We start from the raw sequence: 24354 nt of genomic DNA, 5'->3' as shown, positions 1-24354 counted from the left end.
ACACCCTGTGTCCACAGCAGTCACAGCAACGCTCGTTATAATTACCGAGCTCTCACCGCATGGGACATCTAAGACAGTTGTATAAACGTACCTATTGAAACATTAACTCCGCAAGTACTGTTATATCCTCTTACTGACGAGAAGACGGAGGCTCCAAGCACTCAAGTATTACTAACTTGCAAAAGCACACGTGATCAGTAAGAACTGAAACTCAAATTCAAACCCACTTCAATCAGATCTCCAAAGCACATACTCGTAAGCACAGGTGATCTGGCCGTGCTGCTGACGGTTACAATATGGTTGTATTCTGGTAAGTAATTACCCCATTACCTTCATTAATCCATGCTAATCGGCATGATAATTGGGCATTCACAAATGAAAAGCATATCCATACAAAGGCCGACAAAATGGGAATATTATAAGGAAAAAAAAGCAGGGGAAACAAACAGGAAACATCATTTACTGCTGTAAGCACTGGGGCCAATCAGACGACAACTGACCAATTTAGCCAGATCTTCCATGCAGCGGGTGGGGACTATGTCACACTGGAGAGTCCGCGAGCTACTGGGAAATGTGTGATCATCGAGAAGGCAGGAAACACAGATCTAATTCTCGCTCAGTAAATATGCCTTTGACCTTGAGTGAGTCAACATCTCAGTTTTCTATCCCAGTATTTTATGAACAGTAGCAGCTGGGCTACCTGTCTAATATGTATTCCCATAGGGTGAAGATAGATATGAAAGCACTCAGAGTACTTGTCGAGCAAAATGTGAGGGTGAGGTTTTAAAACACCAAGTGTACACATACATATACGTGTGTATCTATATCTGTATGTGTGTGTGTGTGTGTGTGTGTATACACATATATATCTCCTATATATGTAGATATACATTATATACCTGTATTCCTTCTTGTACTGATGGCACTACAAAAAAAGATTAAATGTTTAACATAATATAGTCAAAAGTTGACTTTGTAAAGCTAAAATAACAGTAGTTTAAGTGAAGCATAAACAGACTAAAGATGATCCAAAACCAAATATTTACATATTTAAATAAGTAACGAGGTATAAAATAAATGATTTTCCCTACTGTACATTTAGAAGTGTGATACTATTTTATTTTGACCAAAAGAATTTTAGAAGTACTCTTGTGTATTTTATAAGGAAAAAAGAAACCCTTGTGGTGGTCTTTCCAGACGCTGTGGTGGTTGGAAACGGCAGCCCGAAGCCTCATTTTATCATTTGATTTTACAGTCCTTGGATTTCAATTTCCAACTCAGCTTGATATTTTTAGTTGGAAAACTAAATTCACTTTAAACAGGACTGTAAAAATGTGACAATTACAAAGGAAACGATTTGAGAAACTAACCATAATGGGAAATTAAATGTCCCACCTCAACACTTTAAAGGCTTTTTAGCAGAAGAAATACGTGCTATAAAATGTAATCTAAGATAACAGAAACTTCTAAAATGTGATTTTTAGAATGTAAATAAAGCTGCTAAAAGGTATAATTGTATCTCTTTTCAATGTCTACATCCCCAAAACAATACTTTCCTTCACCTGTCAGCATATAGGCTTCCCATGTCTGGACTGAAATGTCCAGGTTTAGATTTGGGTGGGAAATCATGGAGAGTTAGAGCAGGAAGGAATCTTGAAATCATTTAATCCAACACCCATTTTATAAAAGCATGAAGTTGAAACTCAAAGTAATAAAATGATATGCCTAAAATCAGTGCTGACCCAAAGTAGTGATGGTGATGGTGGTGATGGTGGTGATGATGGTGGTGGTGGTGGTGGTGATGGTGATGGTGGTGGTGGTGGTGGTGGTGGTGATGGCAGTGGTGGTGATGGTGATGGTGATGATGGTGATGGTGATGATGGTGATGGTGGTGGTGGTGGTGGTGGTGGTGATGGCAGTGGTGGTGGTGGTGATGGTGGTAATGGTAGTGATGGTGGTGGTGCCGATGATGTGATCACAATAGCTAACATTTATTGGCACAATTCTATGACAGTAGGACCAGAGAACTCGACTAATTTGCCCCAAATTCTCAACTCAGAAGTTGCCAAATTAGGCCTGGAACTCAGATTTCCCAGGTGCTAATCTCCATTCTCTTAATCGGTACTCTACGGCCTTCAGTGTTCTCTGCCCTGGAGCTAGACTAATTTCCCACCACCACCGCTCCCACGAAAGTGAAAGCATGTCAGTAAAGTTCTCTAACCAAGTGCATCTTCCTTACCTTCCAATCTCATGCAGTTTTCCTCCTGTCTGACAGGCACCAGTGCCTCAGTGAAGCCTTCTGTCACCTCCAAAGGTCAAATTCCCACTTAACTCTTTTCTAGCACTTATCAGAGCAGCAATTTCCCATCTGCTTGCATGGTATCTGATTAATATGTATCCACCCTAATAGATTAAAAGCTTCATGAGGGTAAAAAATGGGTCTGTTTCTGTCTCCTGCTATATCCTCAGCCAAATAGCTCGTAACAGTTAAACAAAGATAACTGTTGAATGAATATTTTTTTAAAAATAATGTTTAATTCCTACAAATGAATGAAGCATCCTTTATTAAGACAACTGGAAAGTTACAAGATTTATTCTCCTTTCACTGTCATTTTACACATGGCACAGGTTTAAAATGTAATATATATATAGTACGGGTGACAGGAGACTATAGTGTGTGGAGATACTGTACACAGTGAAGGGGCTGCTTATGCTCAGTGTGTACCGAAGCCCCAACACACACACAGGGTGACGACTGGTTAAGGAGAAGCTGGCAGTTAGCGCATAACGTGGACTGAAGTCTCTGAATCAACCGAAATCCAACAGGCAGTAGTTGCCCAGATTTACCTGCTGTTTGTTGTCATGAGACAATCAAGGAGGGGCTACAAATATAAGGAAGCCACTGCAGTCTGTTTGCAGACAGGTGACTTAAGCCAACGGTGCCACCTGCATACGGTTTGAAAAGCAGAACGCAAACACTATTTTAAAAAGCCAACGAGATTCGTTTTCATTTTCCTGACAGCGCATGGGAGAGTATATTGCGTGGGGTGTGGAGGTGGCTTTGATGTTTCCTTTCCCCTTCTCTTGCTTTGCTCCAGCAGAGAACGCCTTGGCATGTGGGACACACTCATCTTTGATCTTTGTGTACGGGCTTCCTTCCAGGACAGGGCGTTTATGTCAGGCTGTGTTAGCTCTGAGCGCAGTCTTTGAATCACTTCTTAATCCCCATCTCATCACAGGCTCTAAGATGTGCCCCCCCATCCCCTCCCCAGTTGAGCTGGTGATGGCAGTGATGCATTTCACTGTGTGCTTCCTCGCCAAGGCCTCCAATATCTGCACACACGTGCAGTTCAATAAAATCTGCTCTTTGGGGGAGATGCCTATGATTTGTGTCAACATTACACACGGTGTTTTTCTCCAATGTGGATGCCTTGGGGCAAAGATGGCATTTTGTTCAGGAAACACAATATTCCCTCTTCATTGTTGTTTCTCTAAGTCATTTGTTTGGTTGCGCTATGTATTTTCATGGACATTTTATTTGTGCCATATGTCATGTTGTTACTTGAAAAGTCCTTTTAAATAACAATATAAGATCCAAAGTGTATGTTTATTAAAAAGCTTTCAGTGTCTCTTTGTCTTTAAATTTTAATGGTCATTTTACCTCAGCCTTTTCTCTGTAATTGTTTTCCTATTGATAAAGGACTCTGCCTTCTAAAATTGCAGAGGAAGAAAAGTTAAATTAAAAAAGAAAATGGCTATAAAGACTGAACCCAACCTATTAAAATCCTAAAAGCCAAGAGACTGGCAGTAACAACAAAAATCTGCAAAACGAGCACAGACCTAGGCATACCAATCGGACTCTTCACACAGTGCTCATTCTGTAATCTTTTCGCGTTGAGATGCCCCTTCCATAGTGACTTAGAATGTACCTGCAGTGTTTCAAGAGCCTATTTGTACATCTCTGCTTCCCTGGGGAGCCCTCATGGGGCTTCCAGGCCTTAGAAGTCACATTTGTGTGTGTACGTGATTTGAGTAAAAGCAACTTCAATAAGACTCCGGTTGAAACAAATGTATTTTTGGCCTCGATACCAAAATTGTGTATGCAAATTGGAGGCAGACCAAAGAACAGCCAAGAGAATGAGAAAGAAACGCAAGGTGTGAGCGTGTCCCCAGAGAGGGAAGACAGCAATAAGGGACAGCAGAGCCCGTAAATGTTTAAAGGTGTAAACATCAGATATGGAGCGGAATGATTCATTCTGGGACAAGGGCATGGAGCTCATTCTGATATATTTATATCATGGGAAAGAGAAAGAAAGAAATACTGTTTAGTATCATCGTTTTGAAACATTAATTGTTTATGCAAAATATTCTAGCATCTGATAGGATGAAATCTTATTGCCTCTGAATGTCCCATTTCAACATTTGGTGAAAAAGTAACAATTATTCAAAAGAGGGGAGATTCTTTCTGAGAAGACTGATTTTACTTGGCTTCTACTTAGGATTTCTCATGGAGAGATTTTCATTTTGAGTAACACTCACTGGCCAGTCCCTCACACTTTTATTTCCTAATGGTCCTGAAGTGAATTAGCCATAGACCAGCGCCAATGAAAAGACGAGGACCCACTTGGCCAGGTGCGGCCATCAGACAGAGGGGAGTCAAGCAAACAGTAAAACTCATCAAAAACCAAGTTGAAGAGACTAGAGATTCCTAGCAAGACTGCCTGGACCTCAGGACCCAGGAAAGCAACGCGGGGTTCCTCACAGAAGGTGTGCGAGGGGTGACCCATCAGGAATCTCTCTCCCTCCGTCTTCCTTTCCTTTCTTCCTCCCCACCCCCATCTGATAAAGCATCCAGTGTGCGCTGGACTCTACGCTCTGTGGTAACAACACAAACGTGTATTTGACGTGAACCCTGCCCTCAAAGACACATTCAAGAGACAAATGTGTAAACAATTAATTGCAACTGAGTGTGAGGCGTGTAAACATAGTTAGAACAAGAAGAGGCGGTACCAGCCAAACAAGCAGTTTTTGTACAACGCATTAGTCAGGGCTCTCCAGAGAAAAGAACCAAGAGGGAATATAGATAGATGACACACAGATAGATGATGGATGGATCAATAGATGATAGGTAGGTAGGTAGGTAGGTAGATAGATAGATAGATAGATAGATAGATAGATAGATAGATAGATAAATTTATTACAGGAATTGGCTTGAACAAATATGGCAGCTGAGATGTGCTGTCTGTGAGCTGGAGACCTAGCAAAGCTGGTGGCCTAATTCATTCTGAGTCCAAAGGTCCAGAACCAAGAGCACTGATGGCCGAGGGTGGAAGATGGGTGTCCCAGTTCAAAACCAGAGCCAATTCCCCCGTTCTGCCTTTATGTCCTATTGGAGCCTTCAATGAATTGGATGATGCCCACCCCAATGGAGAGAGCAGTCTGCTGTACTCAGTCCACCAATTCCAATGCTTCAGTCTTCTGGAAACGCCTCCCAGACACACCCAGAAATCATGTTTTACCAGCTCCTGGGCACACCCGGCCCAGTCAAATTGGCAGCACAACGAACATCTCATGCAGTGTGTGAGAACACTGTACCGAGGGGTCCTTGGTGTCATCCTCCCAGAGCACAGGAGCCACGCCCTGGTGGAATGGGGCACGTGAGTGGTCTGACAGTGGACGTGGGTGTCCCTGGAAAGTAATCAATACTTGCACTGATTATTCAGACCAGCAAGGGAAGAGACCATAACCTTATCTCACATGACAGCACTTGACTAAGACTTATATGAAAACGGCGCTCTGTCTCAGCTCTTCTCAGGACCTGCAGCCCGGTCTTTGATATGAAAGGACCCACCCACCCCTGTACATCAGAAGGAGGAGTGTGGAGCGAAGCTCCGTCTTGCTGGCGTCTCAATGTGTCACCCAGGGTGACTTACTGTATGTAGTTGGCAGAGCAGGTATTTTACCATGACCTCTGGCATAAAAACATGGCTGTGTCATACTTAAGCCTTCTGTGAAGATGTATGGATGATATCATCTTTGGATAAATTATATGTCAGTTTGGCAACAACCGAAATGTACAGACAAACCTGCCTTACTCTGCTGTGCACAAACTGAAGCTCACAACATTCCTAACACTTAAAGTGGAGGTGTGCTGTGAACCATTCAGACAAATCTGGGTGTTGAAAAACACAACAGCAAAACCAGAATTCACGTATTATACACTCACACGCCACAGAAGGGTGTTTCGTTCAATGACAGACAGCACACACAACGGGGGCCCCTAAGATCATAGGGGGGCTGACAGAATGCTAACCCCTAGTGAGGCAGTTGTAGCAGAACATATGACAGTCGCCTGCAGCACAGGTCTGGAACCAGGTGCAAAGGGCCACACTGCTCAGAATGCACCCCTGTCCTGAAGCGATGCATGGCCAGTCTCATCACAGCCTGAGGCGTATTTCACTGTGGGGCACACTCCAAACAGAAGATTCTTAAATGAAAATTAATGCTCCTAAGTGTGTGTGTGTGTGTGTGTGTGTGTGTGTCCTAGGAGTATGATCACATAAACACTTCCTGGAAACTGCACATCTGAAGTTCTCACGCACCACTGTGAAAACTGATCGTGAGGAAACTTACTTTGTAGAATGAAATAATAGGTTGACCAATGACCAAGAGGAATATAAAGGAAACATGATTCCGTAAAATGAAGTAAAGAACGCATTGTTATGAGTAATATTATGGACCAAACACAGCGCTAATAAGAATTATGAAAATAAAAATAATCGAACTAACCTGCACCTACAGGCAATTACAACAAGTAGGAAACATGTTTAAAAGGGACTAACTAGCCTCCGTGGCCACATCACTGTGGCCCTTGAAAGTAGACTTTTTCTCACTCTTCAAACTCTTTGAAATTAGTTACAAATCACCTGGCAGCTCACAAAGAATTTGAAAGGAGTCCAAGGGAGGATTCAGATTGCACCTTGGTCCAAATTCCGGGGACAGTTATGAAGCTGAGAGCCCTTCAGACCATGAAAGGGTGAGCACTGTTTGACCGATGGAAATACAAGTTTTTCTCACTAAAACGTCAAGCCTCCTAAGAAGCTGACCTTCTCAGATCTCAATGGTAAAATTCACTTTTCTATTAAAAATGACATTCAGATAATTGTCATCAAGATGCAACTTTCAAATATGCCAAGAGGTCAGCTAACAAGAAAAGTAAATTTTAGTTCAGTGTTTTGTTCTTTCAAAAATAAGCCATCACTTTAATGGAACTGAATAAAAACCTCACCGCTTTCAATATCGGGTCCGTAGCTTGTGTTGCCCTCTCCCTGGTTATACGCTTCTACCAGGCATGGCCAGAACTAAACACATTCCAAATGCATAAAGCAAATGACGAAGGAAAATATTCTTACCGGTAAATGAAGCTCCCCCTAGTCCCCTGTGACGTGTTTGCCTCAAGACAGTGTCATTGTCTGCAGTCACAGCACCTACAGATAGATTTGAAAGTTGCAATTTTAGAGGTGATTTCCATCTAAAGAACCACGTTCACAAGACTGTTTACCTTTTCCCTGTTGGAAATAATTGATTTAACCTTTCTTTCTCCCACACCTTGAAAAACTCCCCAAACACCTAAAGAAAAGCCTTGCTCTGTTGCTATAAAAAGGCATCCTGCAGCTTTCCGTCTGTGAACAAATGAAGCAGAGATGGCAGACGTGCAGAAAATCATCACAGAATTACACTTCTCATTGAAAGAAGTATTGGCACGTCTTCTCTCATGAATGCAAGTGTTTTGCAGCAGACCACAACTCGTCAGAATTTCTACTTGGCGGTCCTCCCCGAACTGTTTTGCACAACAGCTACTTGCATTTGTATGATGCTGCGGCTGGCCTGTCACCACAGCACAGTATGGACCTAAATGACAAGGGCCCTGTGGAGAGGCACATCCGAGATCAGAACCGGACAAATGACAGTGAAACAGGCTTCAGCCCGAGATGCCTCCCGAAATCCAGGTGTGTTACCAACCAGCCACCCGTCTTCTTACAAATCAACTTGGGAAATGAAGGGAGTTTTCAACCAACATATACAATCCTTTCACTGTTCATTCCCAGATGATTTGAGGATTGGTTTCCCATCCCTGAAAGATTACTTAGAAGCTTGTTTTCAGATGCCGTCCCATGGATAGAGCTTTGAACTGCTAAGATTTTTCTATTGAGCAGAAGGACGGTCAAAGTAAGTCAAAGATTTTTTTGTATACCAGATGTCCTAATTTCATGAGCATCATTCAAAAGAGCTAAATTGCATCCAGTAATCCTAACTCATCCTGGTAGAAATTGTAATTAAAAAGATGTATAAAAACTACAGTATCTTTGGCCCTAAGGAAAAAAAGCATGGCTAAAACAGTCAAGAAACTCACTTCCTTTCTGTGCGTTATTTGACAATCTCCTTGGCCTTATTCCAAATGCTTTTGCCCAAAACTTAATAAACAGATTTCAGTGTCTCTGGAGAGATCCTCCCATTGATACACTGAAAAGATGCAATTCTAAGAGTCGCCCTTGCTGCTTTCCAGCTGACCATGACACTGCGCAGACGGCGCCCTGTACACGTTTGTAGTGGCTGCATTCCACCCCCACTAGGCCTACTTGCGACACCGTTATTACCTTCATTATTATAGCAAACAGAACTGTGCACAGATGAGTGACAGTGTACAGAACAGACAGCATTCCACTAGGCCCTAACCAGCGAGCCCACCGTCCGCACTGCTGGAGCATCACTGCGCTGAGTCTACAGGTTGACAAAGCTGTGACGCTGTTTGTCTAAGAAATGGGTCATCATTCCGTGCGTCCAGCGTCCTCCATGCATCACTCGGCGGGGAACATAAAAAATGAAATGTCTGCACAAGTTGACTGCAAATGAGGTGTGCTGATCCTGTCCGTCCCTCCCCCCGTTTACTGGGGGTGAATGTAAATGATACAATATAGGCTGTCCTTTACCTCAGTGGCAAAGAATGTCATAAATCAGGTTTATTCTGCAGCCAAGGAGCCACTTTTACGGTCCCAATATTAAATCTCTCTGCAATGTCTCTCCAAAGCCATCTGTGTCACAGCTACCACGGGTCGCTCTGCCCAGTGGGTCCCCCCTCATACCACTGTCAGTGCACCCATGGCAGCAGGGATCAGAGTCTGAGCTGGATTAGCATTTTCAAGACTGTTGTTTGGCACCAGCCAGAGATATAGCTACTGATCACACTTATTTGTATGCTCACAGCAGCGGCACAAGCCTGCAGCGCTCTCCTCTGCTTCGTTCTGCTTTGGTTGGGAAGGCGCTCATGTCACCCGGGACGGAAGGTCTTGCTACTGATCTAAAGTGTGTGTGTGTGTATGTGTGTGTGTGTGCATGAGTGTGTGCGTGTGTGCATGTGTGTGTACATGTATGCATTGTGTGCATGCGAGTGAGCACACATGTGTGCACGTGTGTGCATGTGTGCGTGGTCTTGGTGTATATGAACGGTTACTTTGATACTATCAGGTCTCCTTTCATTGCTTCACGGTGTAGGTGTGCAGCCTCAGTGAAATGGGTATGCACACAGCCCTTTAGACGTAACAAGTACTAAAATATACATGTATATAATTAATATTAAAATATCATGTGCACATTATGTGTGTAAGCATGTTGTTTTGGTCTCATTCTTTTTAATTTCTGTCTCTTTTGTTTTTGCATGGTAAATGTTAGCACACTGTGTATTAGGACAATTTGGGACATACATATCAGAAGAACAGACTCAAACGTTGTTACGATGAGGGTACGCACACACGCACACACACGCACACACATGCACACGCACACGCGCACACACACGCACACACGTGCACGCACACACCCGCACACACGCACGCACACACACACTACACTACTGTACAGTCAGAAAAGGTCTCTCACTCTACTTCGATTATACTTAGCTGAACACATAGTCCTTTGAATGTGTTTAATCCGCAGGCCTTTCTCTTTCTCCCACCACCATTGGTACAGATATTAATATCTGATGTTCTGTTCTTAGAGAAAAGTGGTTTGACTCCTTCTTCAAAGCTCCTGAGTTTCTTGCAGTTACGAGATATGAATCAATATATCTACAAATATAAACAGAGGAAACAGAGGGCTCCTGAAAGGAAAATCTGAAGAACTTAGAAGGCAATTAAAGCAAAATTGGACTCGGCGTCCTTGTTGTTTATTGAAAACAACAACAAAGCAAATACAGAGGGGGCACATCAAACTCAATTAAACTCGATTCTACTTGAGACAAAAACTGACAGTAAGAGAGGAGCACGGGCAGGAGGAGAACGTGCCCAACAGAAGACATAGGATGGACTGGGGGCTCCCCTCACTGGGGGGCCCACTCAGCAGACAGCGGACGGGGCAGGTGTAATGAGGTGGGGGGTCTGGCTCAGCTAAGTCAGGTCCACACGCCTTCCTGACTGGCCATCTTGCTGCTCTGAGGCGGTTTTGTATTTGAAAGTAGGATTTCTCGGACAATAGGGCCCCTAAAAGCAAACCTTTGACCTTATCAGGTGCTCAGCAAAAGAAAGGGCGGTCTTGTCCAGGCTGGAGGAAAAGCTGGCGCGGAGGAAAGGCTTAGAGATGATGCCTCACCTTTCTACATGGTGCTGTGTGCAGGTACTTTCAGTGTCAATTCTCCACACTCGCTGAATGTACATCACATCACACGTAAATTGCAGCTGCATTCTAGACAAAATTAACTGAAGACCGGATGGTTGTCCTCAACATCTTGCTTGGATTGACTCTGCATTTAGCATCGGGCGTCTAGCCCCCTCAGGGCCTATCCTGGCCATCCCAGTGCCCGGCTGGCTCCACAATGAGGCTTAATAAGCACATTTGGGACGAAATGATGATTGAATGTAAGAAAGCAACAGGAGCCAAACGAAGCTCCCTCACCTGACAGTCACAGGGGCCACCACGGCACCGATCTGAAGGGACACTGCAGCATGGAGAAGAAACAACAGAGAAGCTGCCATCACGTGGGACTTGCTCACTGTGGGAGCTCAGCTAATCGCAGAACCCAGTGACCTTCTCGGCACATAAGGGGTAACGGCATCTACCTGGCAGGACACATTTGAGGGACGGACCAACATGTACAAAACGCATAGCTCAGGGCTGGGACCTGGAAGGTGGTCAGTGACGGGGTAGTGCAGACCCCGTCATCACCCAGAGGCAGCCAATGAGGCTGGAGGGGCACTTGAGCGGTCCCCAAGCTCAGCCGGCAGGAGGACACCACGTCACCACATGGGGATCTGGGGACCTTGAGAGTAGGAGCCACCTGCCTTATTCTCACAAGACAGAAAGGGTTTCTTTATGAGGTTTTTGCAAGCTTGTGAATTCCTCAGGCCGAAAAACAAAACAAAACTCCAAAACCTGTCTTATTAATTTTTGCCTCCCTGGCACGCAAGCACAGTGGCTGTGAAATTCTCAAATATTGAATGTTTAATAAATGTACCTTGACTGCAAACACCATTATTTCTGTGTGTGTGTGTGTGTGTGTGTGTGTGTGTGTGTGGTTGGAATCAACAATGGCAATTTTTTTTTCCTTTTTCTTTTAAACATGTACTTAATCTTGACTAATCTTTAAACATTAGAGATTTTCTAATGATATAAAAAATACACTGAGAGGACTTCACTTGTAGTCAACATTTGGGTCCATATGCTTAAGAAGTTGGAATAGAAAACACCTCCTTTTCTGCTATCAACTAACATGGACCTGGCAGGACCGAGCTCGATTCAAACCATGGAGGTCCGTGCCCTCTAAACAGGTGCCAAGATGCTCAATTCAATTGTGCTGAATGAAGACACTACCTTTTAAAATGGAAATGATATACAATGCACATACTATTCTCCAGAATGTAAGCTGGGACTACAGTAAAATGAGCAGACAACTGCCATTCTTCAAGACACCTAACAAAAAATGACGCACAAGAAAATAGGAACCAGGAAAACGATGGTAAGCAGCAAATGTTGGCTTTTGGAAGTTATTTATAAGCAAGTGCTTGCTCAAACACCATGAATGTGCTGAGCGTGTTCCCACAAAAACTTCTGAAAGAAAATGCTGCCTGCGGCTGATCACTGATTTTAGCCTGGGTCTAGTAAGAAGCAGGCTTGACCTCCCCGTAAGCGTCACATGGAGCTTTTTTCTGACATTAGTTGAAGATGAACTGTGTGCTAGATGCCAGGCTGAGCAACTGCAGCACTGCCGAGTGCCCTGGCTGTGTGGTGCCACTGACCACAGGGGCCGAGATGGGATCAGACCTGTCTGGCAGCCTGGCCGACTCCCCAGAGCGTGAGGGCAGAGCCAGTATGGAGCCGCCGTGGAACCCGGGCCACGCCACACGCACACCAGCCAGCCTTCCCCACCGCGGCTCTCAGGTGGGGCCCGAGAGAAAGGGGCGCCATGGCAGTCCTCTCTCTGGCTCCTACTGTTTTAAGACATACACTCAGCTGTCTTCAGGAGGCAAAGAGCATCCGTGGTGAATTAGTAAAGTGTAACCCAGGGCAAGGGAGAGACTGAGTGAAGGGCTCCCAGCTGTGACAGCAGAGGACGAGCTGGTGCTTTTCTAAATTGTGCCACTTAGAAGCCACGGACTATCTCCTGGACCTGCAATTCCCGTTTGTCACCTTGGAATATGACAGGTAGGGCACTCAACGCCATCAGAGCAGTGTGTGAAATGAAATCTTGCTTGAAGTGGTTTTCAAAGCAACGAGCAAAAATAGCCATGTCTTAAGTGCAGGCAAATAGGTAATCTTTCAGGTCTCACAGGAGCCAGCTCTGACTTTATGTAACTTTCTATTTCAACTGGGGATTTTCTCCCCAAGATATGGGAACATCCATTAAAAAACACGCGACTCTGGAAACTACTGCTTGGGGCTCACTTTGCTTTTATATATGATCCAGAATGTGTGTGACAATGACCTCGTGTATCCGAGAAGCGAGGCTCCTTCGGCAGAAGCCTGATGCTATCAGTTGGTGGACCAGTTAACACAAGGTCAGGCTCACTCAGTGACGACAGTGGCACTTGCCATTATCAGCTCACTTTACCCTTACAAGCCCACGAGGTACACACTTTTTGTTTTGAAAGTCCTCATTGTAAAGATGAGAAAACAAGGCAGAGGAGGCTACGTGCCTAAGGTCATAAAGCCCTGTCTCCTGAAGGCAGCTTAGCGCTCTCTCGCCTTAAACGCGGCCTGGGGTCGTGTCCCATCACCTAGGCATCAGAACCCTTTCAGAGCCGACTCATTCTTTGGGCTATGGGTTTAGTTTAGTGACAACAATATTGTCAATCGCGATTAAAGAACGGAGTTGAGAACCACTGAAAGACACACAAGCTTCCTTGCAGTCTTCTGGGCACATGGAGGTATGGAGTCCTTAGCTTCGCTATTACCAGAAGTTTCTGTCCAAAGCACGGGACGAGGCGGGATTTATTGCTCCACTGCTGTGTCCAGCGCTGTGGCCAGAGCACATCCATGACTGGGGGCCTGTGGCCCTGAAACAGGAACCGGTCTGTACAAACCCGGCCCCAGGACAGTCCTCCCAGATCCTGCGTGACCACCTACCCGCAGCTTTGGCCCAGACTCCGTCCTTGCACCCCTGGCCTATGTGCCCAGGAGTTCTGCACCCCCATCCCCCAGAGCAATGTGTGCTGCACTCTCTAACTTAGCCCCTGAAATAAACCACGTTTCAGTGCTGCCCCCACACTTCCCAGACCTTCTCAGCAATGTCTGCTTTTTGTCGTGACGGCTACGTGAGGTCTCACAACACAGAACCAAGGAGACAGGAGAGCATGTGCTGCGGTTTCACTACTCCACCCGCGGGAAAGCTGTTTGCACCACAAATTCAGGCTGGGGAGTCTGCAGGCGAGGATGACACTTAAGGTGGATAAACGCGGGGGGAGGGGCTCTGCTTTATTCTAAGAATAATAAATGTTCACTGTAGAGATTTGGTAAAATACAATACATGTGTACACACAACACACACAACACACATACACACATTCACACACATACACACACAACACACACATACAACATACACACATGTACACATACACACGAGTACGTCACTGTGACCACTCAGCACCAAACCTGAAGCTGCGGCAGAGCTGCCAGGAGCCCTGCAGGGATAAGTGGGCTGTGGGATGGACAGACTCTAAACGTGAGGGTAACTGCTTAACTTCTCATCTGATACAATACAATGCTAATTATTACTAATTGCAATGCAGAACAAAATATGTAAATTCAATGACAATGCTAAAAATATCTGTAATGGGGACCAAATAGAAATAACTGTATGAAAAGCCCCAGGGAACTGTGTGTGAGCCGAGCGATGTATACAACATAACCCCGTCATGAGTGACGTAAGCATAACCGTGTCGCTCAGAAGGCCACATTAATAATCTGCCAGCAGCCCAGATATGCAGACTTGGCCATGAGTCTCCAGAGTGTCCCCTGAGCTCAGCAGGTGGCAGATGCCATGACATTCAAGTTAAAGAGAGGAATGTGGAGACTCCCCCTCCTCCCCGAACTGATCAGCTAATTAGTCAGAAGCCTAAGGGGACCCAGAGATTTCTGACATAAGGGGGAAAAAAGCACCATCAGTGATGTCTTGAAAAATATCCATTCAAATAAACTTCTTATTGGGCTAGGTAAGCTGAAAATATAGTTGAGGACATTTAGGGTGACAGAGAATAAGAAAGAAAGTCTAAAGATACACTCCCAGTTGAAAATTTCAATTAACATACACTTTTTTGGGATGTTAAAAACTAACATTTAGAAAAACATATCTATTTAATGGTATCCTATTTTTCAAGATTTGGAATTTAGATCACCCACTGGCCAGGGCTGTGTTTATTCTCCCTGAAAGTGTGCATCTGAAATGAGCTAGATGTTTCAGGCAGAAGAGGAGGAAAACAGTGGTGGTGGTGCTGTCAAAGAAGAGCAGAGATGAAGGAAATAAAGAGGAAAAAAATCTGCCTAAATTAGGGGACATCGCCAAGGGAACTTTTCATTTTTAATATAAAATTGGGAAAAGTTATTCAGACTGCCAGTTCGCACTGATGTTCTCTCCGAGGGAATCTGAGAGCGAGAGAAAATCTGGTATGCAGAATTTCAGTCAGACAAAAGCACTTAGTAAATACAAACCGTCATGCTCAAGGCCGTCTTCAGGGACTACGGGAGGACTACCAGTGAGCGTGAAATGGAAACTGCTGATGAGTGTCTGGTTAGGGGTCAGCCCAGGACGGTGAAGACACCCTTGAGATTCTGCAGAAGCGCACACACCTCCACGCGTGCAGCACACAGCACAACTACAGCAGCTTCCGTCACCACCAACGTGGGCCCTGCAAACTACTCACGACAAAGTCCACTGTAAAAAGAGAGCGTTCAGCCTCAAAACACAACTAAAGTCTGTTGTCAATCTTTAACCAAATTTTAGTGCAAACTACCTACCTACCTTACAACAAATGTAGTAACTGACATTATACAGCACTCAAGCAAAGACTTTTTCATTTAACCCTTGTAGCAAGTTTATGTATTAATTATATTGGGTTCATTTATAAATGAGGAAAAGTAAAATTAAGAGGGTTAAGTTCCTTCTTTAATGTCACACACAGCAAGTGACAAAAGTCAAGGCCAGTCCAGTCCTGTGATTCCAATTCTAGTCTTCTCTCAACAATGTCATAACCCAATTTCTACGGTAAAACAAAACAAAACACTAGTTTATACTTTGTGAAGGCGGACAGTTTGAAATGACACAAAACAAACTCAGTCCTTCATTGTCAAAGGAAAGCTATTCTTTTCCCCCCAAAATCATGAGCGGGTGCTTTGTCATGACCAGTGAAAAGCTGTGGCCAGAGCTCTGCTCTTTGGGATATCTTCAGTGTTAAGCCTTTCCTTTCATCGATTTCTGTTTAACGTGAGAGACACAAAAGCCAGAGAGAACCACCACTTGTTTAGTCTCTCCACATAATCCAGGCATCATACGGAAGCTTAAAAGACATTTTATTCCCTTCATTAGAAACTGAGTTTATTACAAGCGATCCCTTGACGCCTCAGAAACAAGCCCCTTTTGAAGCACTGACGACAGTGTTGTGAGGTTCTTCCAACAGGGGCCAGTGGGTCCCTCATACCACGGAAGTGCTGTGCTGACCGTGTAGCCCTCCTGTCTGTCTCCCACCATGGAGACTCAGGGTGGGGAGGTCACAGAGGGCGGATCAGTGCAGAGCAAAACTAAACAAAAGCAGCAAAGTCTAAGCTAGTTTCAACGCCTTCCCTGGAGAGACCACAGTGCAACGGAGAGAAGAAAATTTTCTCTCATCAAGTCTGGGGTGAGGAAAGGGGAGGGACACAGACAGGTAACTGATTTACCAGTTCAAGACAAAAAAAGCGTCGAGATTAAGGTATAAATTGCATGTGATCAACATTGTTTTCTGTTTTCTCAAGACTGCACAGATTTACAAAGCACAGGCTGAACCAAGCTGTAAAGGACTCCACTGAAATCTCAGGAGGCGTTTTATAACCCCACCAAGAGTGGACAAACTACAGCTGAGAGCTGAACTAATTATCTAGAAAATTCAAGGAAAAAGTCCTTTCCTGTACTCTCTACAGATCCACAGATATTGCAGGAAATACTAGGCTTGGAGATCGACACATTCTAGAGAACGGACTCCATTCTGACAGCCAACACTTTTGACTTTTGGTTTGAGCAATGCCATGTCCTCAGGCCCCTTCTTGCAGTATCTACTCACTCACATACCTGGAGGGATTAAGTGAATGGGCTTCTGTTTAGGGGAACGCTTGTGCCAACTTATCAATGGATGGATAGGGACACCGGCTGGTCAGAGACCGTTTTGTGAATGGTACTTTCTCCGGTCATGTTTTACACACCAGTGCTCAAAATTAATGAAGTTTCTGAAGGACGTAACAATTAGAAGAAAAGATCGGGACTGAGTTTTAATAAATTGTATCAGGCATAAACCATCTGGGCAGAAATTATAATTAATAAAAAGCGAAAGGGAACACCACCTTAAAACACAAAGCACAGTCTCAACAACACACAGGCTAATGTGAAAATCAATGCTCAGTGTGCTGGGTGCAAAGTCATACAATTAATCCTGTAACCTAACCTATCAGCGCCGAGCACCCAGGACTCCTGATAACCGCCAGGCTGCAGGACGCATTACAGAGAAGGGACTCTAATGAGCTCCCACGAGAAACTAAAGATTCAAATCACTTGTTTCTCCCTAAAAAAACCATTTTTACTCCACTTAATGGTCATTACTCTGCATATCGGTACGCATATGGTCAAATCCACCACTAAATCACTCCCCAGGATCCGAAGGCAGCCTTTCTCCAGTCTAAAATATGCCACTGAACGCATTTCAGAGTAAGAGAGGATTATACATCTCCGTGTAAAGACGCCCCTTTCCTTCTGGGACCTGCTGGCAATCTGTGGCTCTCCCGTGTCACGGGGCTGTCATCAGGGCTAATGAGCCGTTCCAAAACTGCATCGCCACACTCGGGCTGTGGGAAGGCAGGTAGTCTCCTGCGCTAGCAATTTATGTAAATTGTAACCTGCTTACTCTATTTATTTCTATAAATAGAAATAAAGTAACCACTTAGGTATAATCCTTTTTAAAGCATGGCCCATTACAACGCACATATATTTATACAACTGACTATATGTAACGATCTCCACCGTCAAGTGTAGTATCCCCACTGATCATTTCACATCCGAATAGGCAATTTCGCACAGGTTAAGAATAAAAACGGTTCAACTATTTTTTATGGTGATTTGGGTACGTCTCTAAGGGACTTTTTCCAACTCTTAGATTGAATGTACCTCCATCCAAAAGCTTGTCACTCAGAAGGAGGCTGAAGGCTTCGTCTGTCACTACCCTGGGCTCGCATCACACACTTACGTGAATTGAAATTCCCTTGAAGAAGAAAGCGTTTATTGTTCAAACAACACATTCCAGTAACACCATTAAATCTGGTCTCAACTTGTGAGCCCGGAACTCAACTGGAGTTCTTTAATCCCCAGTGCTCTTGTGATAGATCGAATCAATCTATCTAAAGCTGTACCCAGAATGAATGGAAGCAGGTACGGAAAGGCCGAGCAGTCAGTCCATCAACACACGGAGTGTGTGACACACATCAGGGCCTGACCACATGAGCACAGGAAGAGAAGGGCTGTCAGTCACCTGCTTGGGCCAGTGTGGACGGCGGGTATGGACGGCGGGTGTGGACAGTGTTTGTGGACGGCAGGTGTGGGTGGTGGGTGTGGACGGCGGGTGTGGACGGCGGGCGTGGACAGCGGGCGTGGGTGGCGGGTGTGGACGGTGGGTGTGGACGGAGGATGTGGACAGCAGTTGTGGGTGGCGGGTGTGGACGGCGGGTGTGGACAGCGGGTGTGGACGCCAGAACCAGCCTGGGCTCACCACCTCCCCTGACAGGCACTGGCTCTGTCCTTCCCTCTGGCTCTGCGGCTGGAGGCACACAACAGAGTGCAAATACTGTCACAAAGTCACCCATGCGAAGCCAAAAGCAAGGACAGCGGGTCCCTCATGGAGTAGAAAGGTGGGGAGTGGGGAGACCAAAGGAAGTTCCAGGAAAGAGGCCGCCCACGTACGGAGAGCACGGTTTGTTCAAAAGGCTGCAGCCGACCAGCGTGCCTGCTGCGCGGTCAGCACTGCGAGCAGGGTCCACGCAGACCCCGGCACCAGGCCTCGGGCTCCTGACCACACGTGGTTTCCACTCTGTGCCTTTCGGGTCCTCACACATCACCTGCCATCTTTCCAAACGATGTGCACCTTTTAGCCCTGGTTTCCACATAAAGGTAACTTCCAATGGCAGAGAAAAGCCGGGTTTGCATGCGTTTCTCCTTTAGTTCAGAAGCACAACGTGCTCCCCCCCGGCCCGGCCCAGGCTGCACGGGGCCATCTCCCCATATCATGCGAGCTGCACACACATGCGGTGCCACTCCAGGGCCAACTGCAGGTCCCCTGCTGGGTAATGTGACCTCCTGTCCATCTGTGGCTCTTGTCCTAGAGCTTCTGCACGAAACCTCTGGGCAGACATATGAAAACGACCCACAGACTGCTGCCTGCTTGGTGGGCAGAGGGGCGTCGGTGCTGGTGGTTTGGGGAAGCCTGAGGTGCACATGGGTGTGGGGGTGACGCCCCACCCCCTGCCTGGCCTGCTGGCCCCTCCTGCCGCTTTCCCATGTGGCGTAAACACTGATCTACCTGTGCAGACGCCTGCTGAAAGTATTTACCTGAAATAAGAAACACGAATTAACCTGACATGCATTTCAGCCTGCAGCAAAAACGCTCTGTCTTCAATGAGAAAATATTTTGACAGGACTGAGACACCCTTCCTCTTAGGTTCTCAGAACTCGTCCGCATGAAGCGTCCTCAGAAAGTCTCTACTGAACCATCTGCTGGGGATTGCAGAGAGCAAGAAGCATTTTGGAAAATGAGGGGAAGATAAAGATTGCAAGCAGCAGAGTAAACATTTTATCTGTGAACTCACAGACATATTTGCACTTTAAAAGAAGACAGACAAGCAGCAATCACTTCCCTCATTACCTATTCTTAACTTCCACTCTGGGTTTTAGACATTGAGGAGCCACCGATTTAGTTCCCACACAAGGGGTGCTCTGTGTGTGTGTGTGTGTGTGTGTGTGTGTGTGTGTGTGTGTGTGTGTGTGTGCCTGCGCGAAAGAAAACAAAATCTTTTCATCAACTTCTTGCGCTTTCATCTCCCACTAAATCCTGCAGTTTGATGTGACTAACACGGCTGTTGACACTCAGTGGACATAATGATGGTCACAACTGTGGCTCACACTTACTCAGCAAATGCTGCGCTGGCGCCAGTCGGTGTCCCAGGTCTGACAGACGGTCACCCACCGTGTCATCACAGCCACCCGTCAGCGACACCGCATCTTTACCCTGGTAGATAACAGCAGTTCCAGGACAAAAACTGCCCGCGTACTGAATAGCAGATACTCTTTGTAAAAAGAGATGCTACAGTGTCCACACAAAAGTTATTCCAATCCTACTGGTCAGCACTTAGAGGCTATTTACCCTCTAATATTAAGTTCATAACACAGATCTGTGTTCTCATAACACGTCACTCAAGTATCGCGGTTTTATATCGAACAGTCATAGTGAAGACCATAAAGCTTTCAGCAAAGGTCACCTGATTTTATGGACATTCCACCCAGAAACAGTTTGAAGGGTGGGTGGGTGGGGAGTGACGCCTCCAGAGACGTCCGCACACTGGCGGACGGCCCGTCAGTGCGCTGCCACGTGGTGACGGGACGTCACAGTTGTGACTCAGGAGCCTGAGGTCAGGAGCTTCTCCTGGATTATGGGAGTGGGTCCAATGCCATCACAGGCTCCTTACAGAGAAGGGGACGCGAGGAGAGAGAGCAGAGAAGGACATGGGCTGGCTCTGAACATGGAGGACGGGATGGGACAAGGAACAGAGGTGGGTTCCGGAAGCTAGGACAGGAAGGGGGCAGCCCCCCCGAAGCCCTGGGGGGACTCAGCCTGCTCGCCTCTCCTTTAGGCGCTCACCTCCGGAAGGGCCAGAGAACACATCCGTGTCCTTCCAAGCCTCTGAGTCGGTGGGAACTATTTACAGCAACCGCAGGAAATGAGTCCAGGGCGCACAACATAAACGTGTGTACATAAGAACTTACACTTTAAATTTTGGAGCCAAGTTTCGCTACTTCTCTCGCGTTCATACAGAATATATGTTGCCTTCATTCCAATTATTGTGCAAGGGGATAAAGTAATGTGATATTTATAAGACTAAATTAAAATGATGCCACTTCTTATAGAAACTTAGGTCCTTAAATAAGATTCATGTTGCATGTGTAATCATGTTATTAGTAAGCACATAAAATATTTTCATAAGTTAAGTCAATATTAAGTATTAAGGTACAATGGATTAATACCCTGTATAAGTTTAGCATCTATAGTCTCATTAACTCTGTATTAAACACATAATTTCAACCCTTTCTTCAATGGCGTGCTCGTCCACACGCCAAAGAGAGCACTTAGAGAACTGAGATGCTCACAGGACGGTTACCTCGTATACGAAAAACTACTAACACGCACGTCTTGGCACGGATGCCACTCACAGGAGTGTCACCACGTGGGTCCCCTCTGCCGTTGTGAGGAGGAGACTGAGGGACTTTTTGTCCAGTCTTTCACAACCAGCATGACATTAGAAATGGAAAGTCATGAGTTTTCTCTTAGACCTAAGCAAGTGAATCTCTAATAGGTAAACGCGGAGCCTCTTACATGTAAACACTCTGGGACCTGCGTCGTCATCAGGAACTGAAATAAAAGTTATGTATCGGTTCTCAACGTCACCACAACTGGGGACTCAGAAATATTACTTCTATGTTTGCAATTTTGTTTTTATTTTATAAGACATTTAAAGACAGGAAAGATAATATAAAAATATCTATATAATTGCCATCTAGAATTAACAGACATTAACATTTCATATTTGCCTCAGAACCCACTTTTAAAATAAATAAAACAAGAAATTAAATTGAAGCCCCTTATATTTCCCTTCTAAATTCCATGTTCCCGTTACTCCCAGAAAGACCAACACAATGTAGTGCCAGCAACGCATCTCTGTGTTTTTCCGCAAAGGTAAGAGGAAGCTGTACGGTGCCGCTGTTCCCACAACAGGCCTCACATGTGAGGCATCATTCGGAGATCTGCTTGTTTCACATACACTGTTGTTTCCAAAATCTACTTTAATTTACTTCATTCACTTGAACAGTTCAATACAAGTCAACATGCATATCTCAAACATTTTACGTATTTCACAGCACTCACCCCCTTTTGAAAGACATGGAGGCGGTTCCCAGTTTCTGTGCCCATTTTTGGCACTTACAGATGGCTGTTGAAACATACTTGTATATTTTAAACATCACCACACTCAAGACATAAACTCTTCCTGCACTTCAACCCCACCCCACGCCCCAGGCCCTGACACCATGGATGCATCCCCCCCCCTCCAGTTTTGCACGTTCCAGAACATCCCAGACATGAAGTCATAGGGCTTTAACCATCTGTGTAGCTTCTTTCTCTGAACATCAACTGTTACTGCACAGATGCCCCCACTCTGGGTGACTGCTGAGCGCCCCACGGGGGTGAACCACAGTCTGTGTCACCGCGATTCCACGTGAATGGCCTGATTCTCCCGAGGCTGAGTACTGTGCTTCTGGTTTGGCCGTTTGGGTTTCTGTTCTCTGAAACGTATTCTCTCCCTTTGCCCACTTTTCCGTCGTGTGGTCCTTGTCTCATCAATTTAGAAAATTACTCTGTGTGTGTGCTTTGTCATTCTGTGCATAGCTAACAGCTTTTATATTTTCACATAAATTTGAAAATAAACATTCAAAGTCTACACGTGGCTCTTCCTAGAAGAACAGTGTCAGCAGCATTTGATGCCAACGGCACACACGCCAAAACCTAAGGCGGCATTTTGGTCAAGTCCACGTACTTGATTTCCATTCAGCGAAGCTTAAAAGGACAGAACGGCCCTTTCCTTGGAAAGCGGGAGGTGGGTAATGTCTTCCCTCCTGACTTTGTGAACTTAAATCCATGAAAATAGAGCAAGAGAAGGCACAGTCCTCCCAACTCTCTCTGATCCGATTATGCTGCCTTTTCAGGCAACAGGCATCCTGCTGGTTTGCAGTAACTGGATGGAACGTGTCTTTCTCCTTCCTGCCAACACAGAGCGGCTGCAGGAACTGACGAGCAGCGTCCATCCTGCAGGGCCTCCCAGGCCCTGAACAGCACTCACCAAATGCCGCTCGCCCAGCCCGAGCCCTCCTGGGCCCAGCCCCCTCCCTCGGCAACCAAGCAGCAGGGAACTGCGTCTTACACCTTGTAACCTCCCGTCCCTTACTCTCTGGTTGTTTCCTGCGTGGGTTTCCTGCTCACAGGCCTGGTGTAACTCCTTACTACAACCCCTGGGCCACCTCTAGCATCTCATTAGAAGAACGATAAACAGCGTCACTTAGAAAATCCCCTTTCTGGCAGCCTGGTTCAAGCCCAAATTGTTCTCTCGCGCGTGGGATCCCAGCTGATCTCGCTCTACACCACCATCCACTCTTCATGCAGCAGCAAATGAGGTACTTTAACAAACACGATCAAGGTTCTCAATGGCTTGGATTCCTTTGAAACGCCTGTACTGCACTTAAAATCCCTGCTCCCAGCCACGACCCGGGCAGCCTACAGGTTCTGCACTCATGAGCCTGGGCCACCTCGCCCGGCTCACTGGGCTGCCCGCCCAGGCCTGGCTCCCTCCCCCACAGCCTTTCCGCTCAGCCCCTGCCCGGACCTGCTCTCCTGGCTCCTTTCCCTTCTGTCTTCTTCCCCATCTGGCCCAGCCTGAAAGTCACCTTCTCAGAGAGCCCTTCCTGAAGCCATTTCCTCCTCTCATTTTTCTGTCACAGTCCTGTGTCTTTCTTGGAACAATTTTATTCATTTAGCTTTTTATTGGCCGATGTTCTTAGTAAGGGGAAACTTTGGGAAGGCAGGGCATTTATCTCCATCCCAATGCTTACATGAAACCTGGGGTTTATAAACAGCCCAATAAGGAAATATTTGATGAACGGATGACCCCTTGGAGTCAGAGCTATACACACATGCATGCACACACACATACTCATGCACACACACATACGTGCAAAAAAGGGCGCACACACACACATGCAAACGCGTGCACACACTTCACTTGGAGACATGGTTCTTCTGTCCTGTACCTGGAGCAAAGCTACAGCCACCTGGGTACAGTTTTTCTGATATTGTTCTTCCCTGCCAGGATTCTGGTCAACCCAAATTATTCAGGAAGGTAACTCCTTCCCCAATGTACACAGGAATGAAGGGGTAAATATCAAGCGACTGAAACCCCCTTGTCTACAGACGTTTAAACTACCAATCAACACAGTGGCCTGTAGTGACCGAGCATAAAGGCTGCTGACACGGCACACGGCTGTCCCCAGGGGACGCAGTGCTTCCTCGGCCCTCGTGAAGACAGTGACAAAGAAAGAGCCTGATTTGGGCTCTTTCTGCACCGCTGAAATCTGTGTTAGCCTCTGTGTCCGTATCGAGGTGTTTCCATAAATCAACACGGCTAACAAAGAAAAGTTTGGGTGTGGCTCCCAGAAATCACTGCCCATCGGGACAAGAAACAGGAACACGCTCATTTTCTGGGTCTGAGTGGCCACCTTTACACCCTTTCCCAAATGTATGGTGCACCCTGTCG

General features: G+C 45.8%; 1 protein-coding gene across 17 annotated transcripts in view; it reads right to left on the bottom strand.

Annotated features, from left to right (window-relative positions):
- The window catches only part of CHL1 (cell adhesion molecule L1 like), a 151122-nt gene that overhangs the window by 105313 nt on the left and 21455 nt on the right, over positions 1-24354 (bottom strand). For 13 of the 17 annotated variants that reach the window (XM_019755807.2, XM_019755808.2, XM_019755802.2 and 10 more), the window contains exon 2: positions 7413-7487. The exons of the other annotated variants lie outside the window; for them this stretch is intronic. The gene's annotated coding sequence lies outside the window, so the exon portion shown is untranslated. The remainder of the gene's footprint in view (positions 1-7412; positions 7488-24354) is intronic. 17 annotated transcript variants of the gene reach the window in all.

The sequence above is a fragment of the Rhinolophus sinicus genome, linkage group LG10, assembly GCF_036562045.2.
Source record: "Rhinolophus sinicus isolate RSC01 linkage group LG10, ASM3656204v1, whole genome shotgun sequence".
Classification (NCBI taxonomy): Eukaryota; Metazoa; Chordata; class Mammalia; order Chiroptera; family Rhinolophidae; genus Rhinolophus; species Rhinolophus sinicus.
The sequence above is the reverse complement of the archived record's forward strand: the minus strand, read 5'-3'. Positions and strand labels throughout refer to the sequence as shown.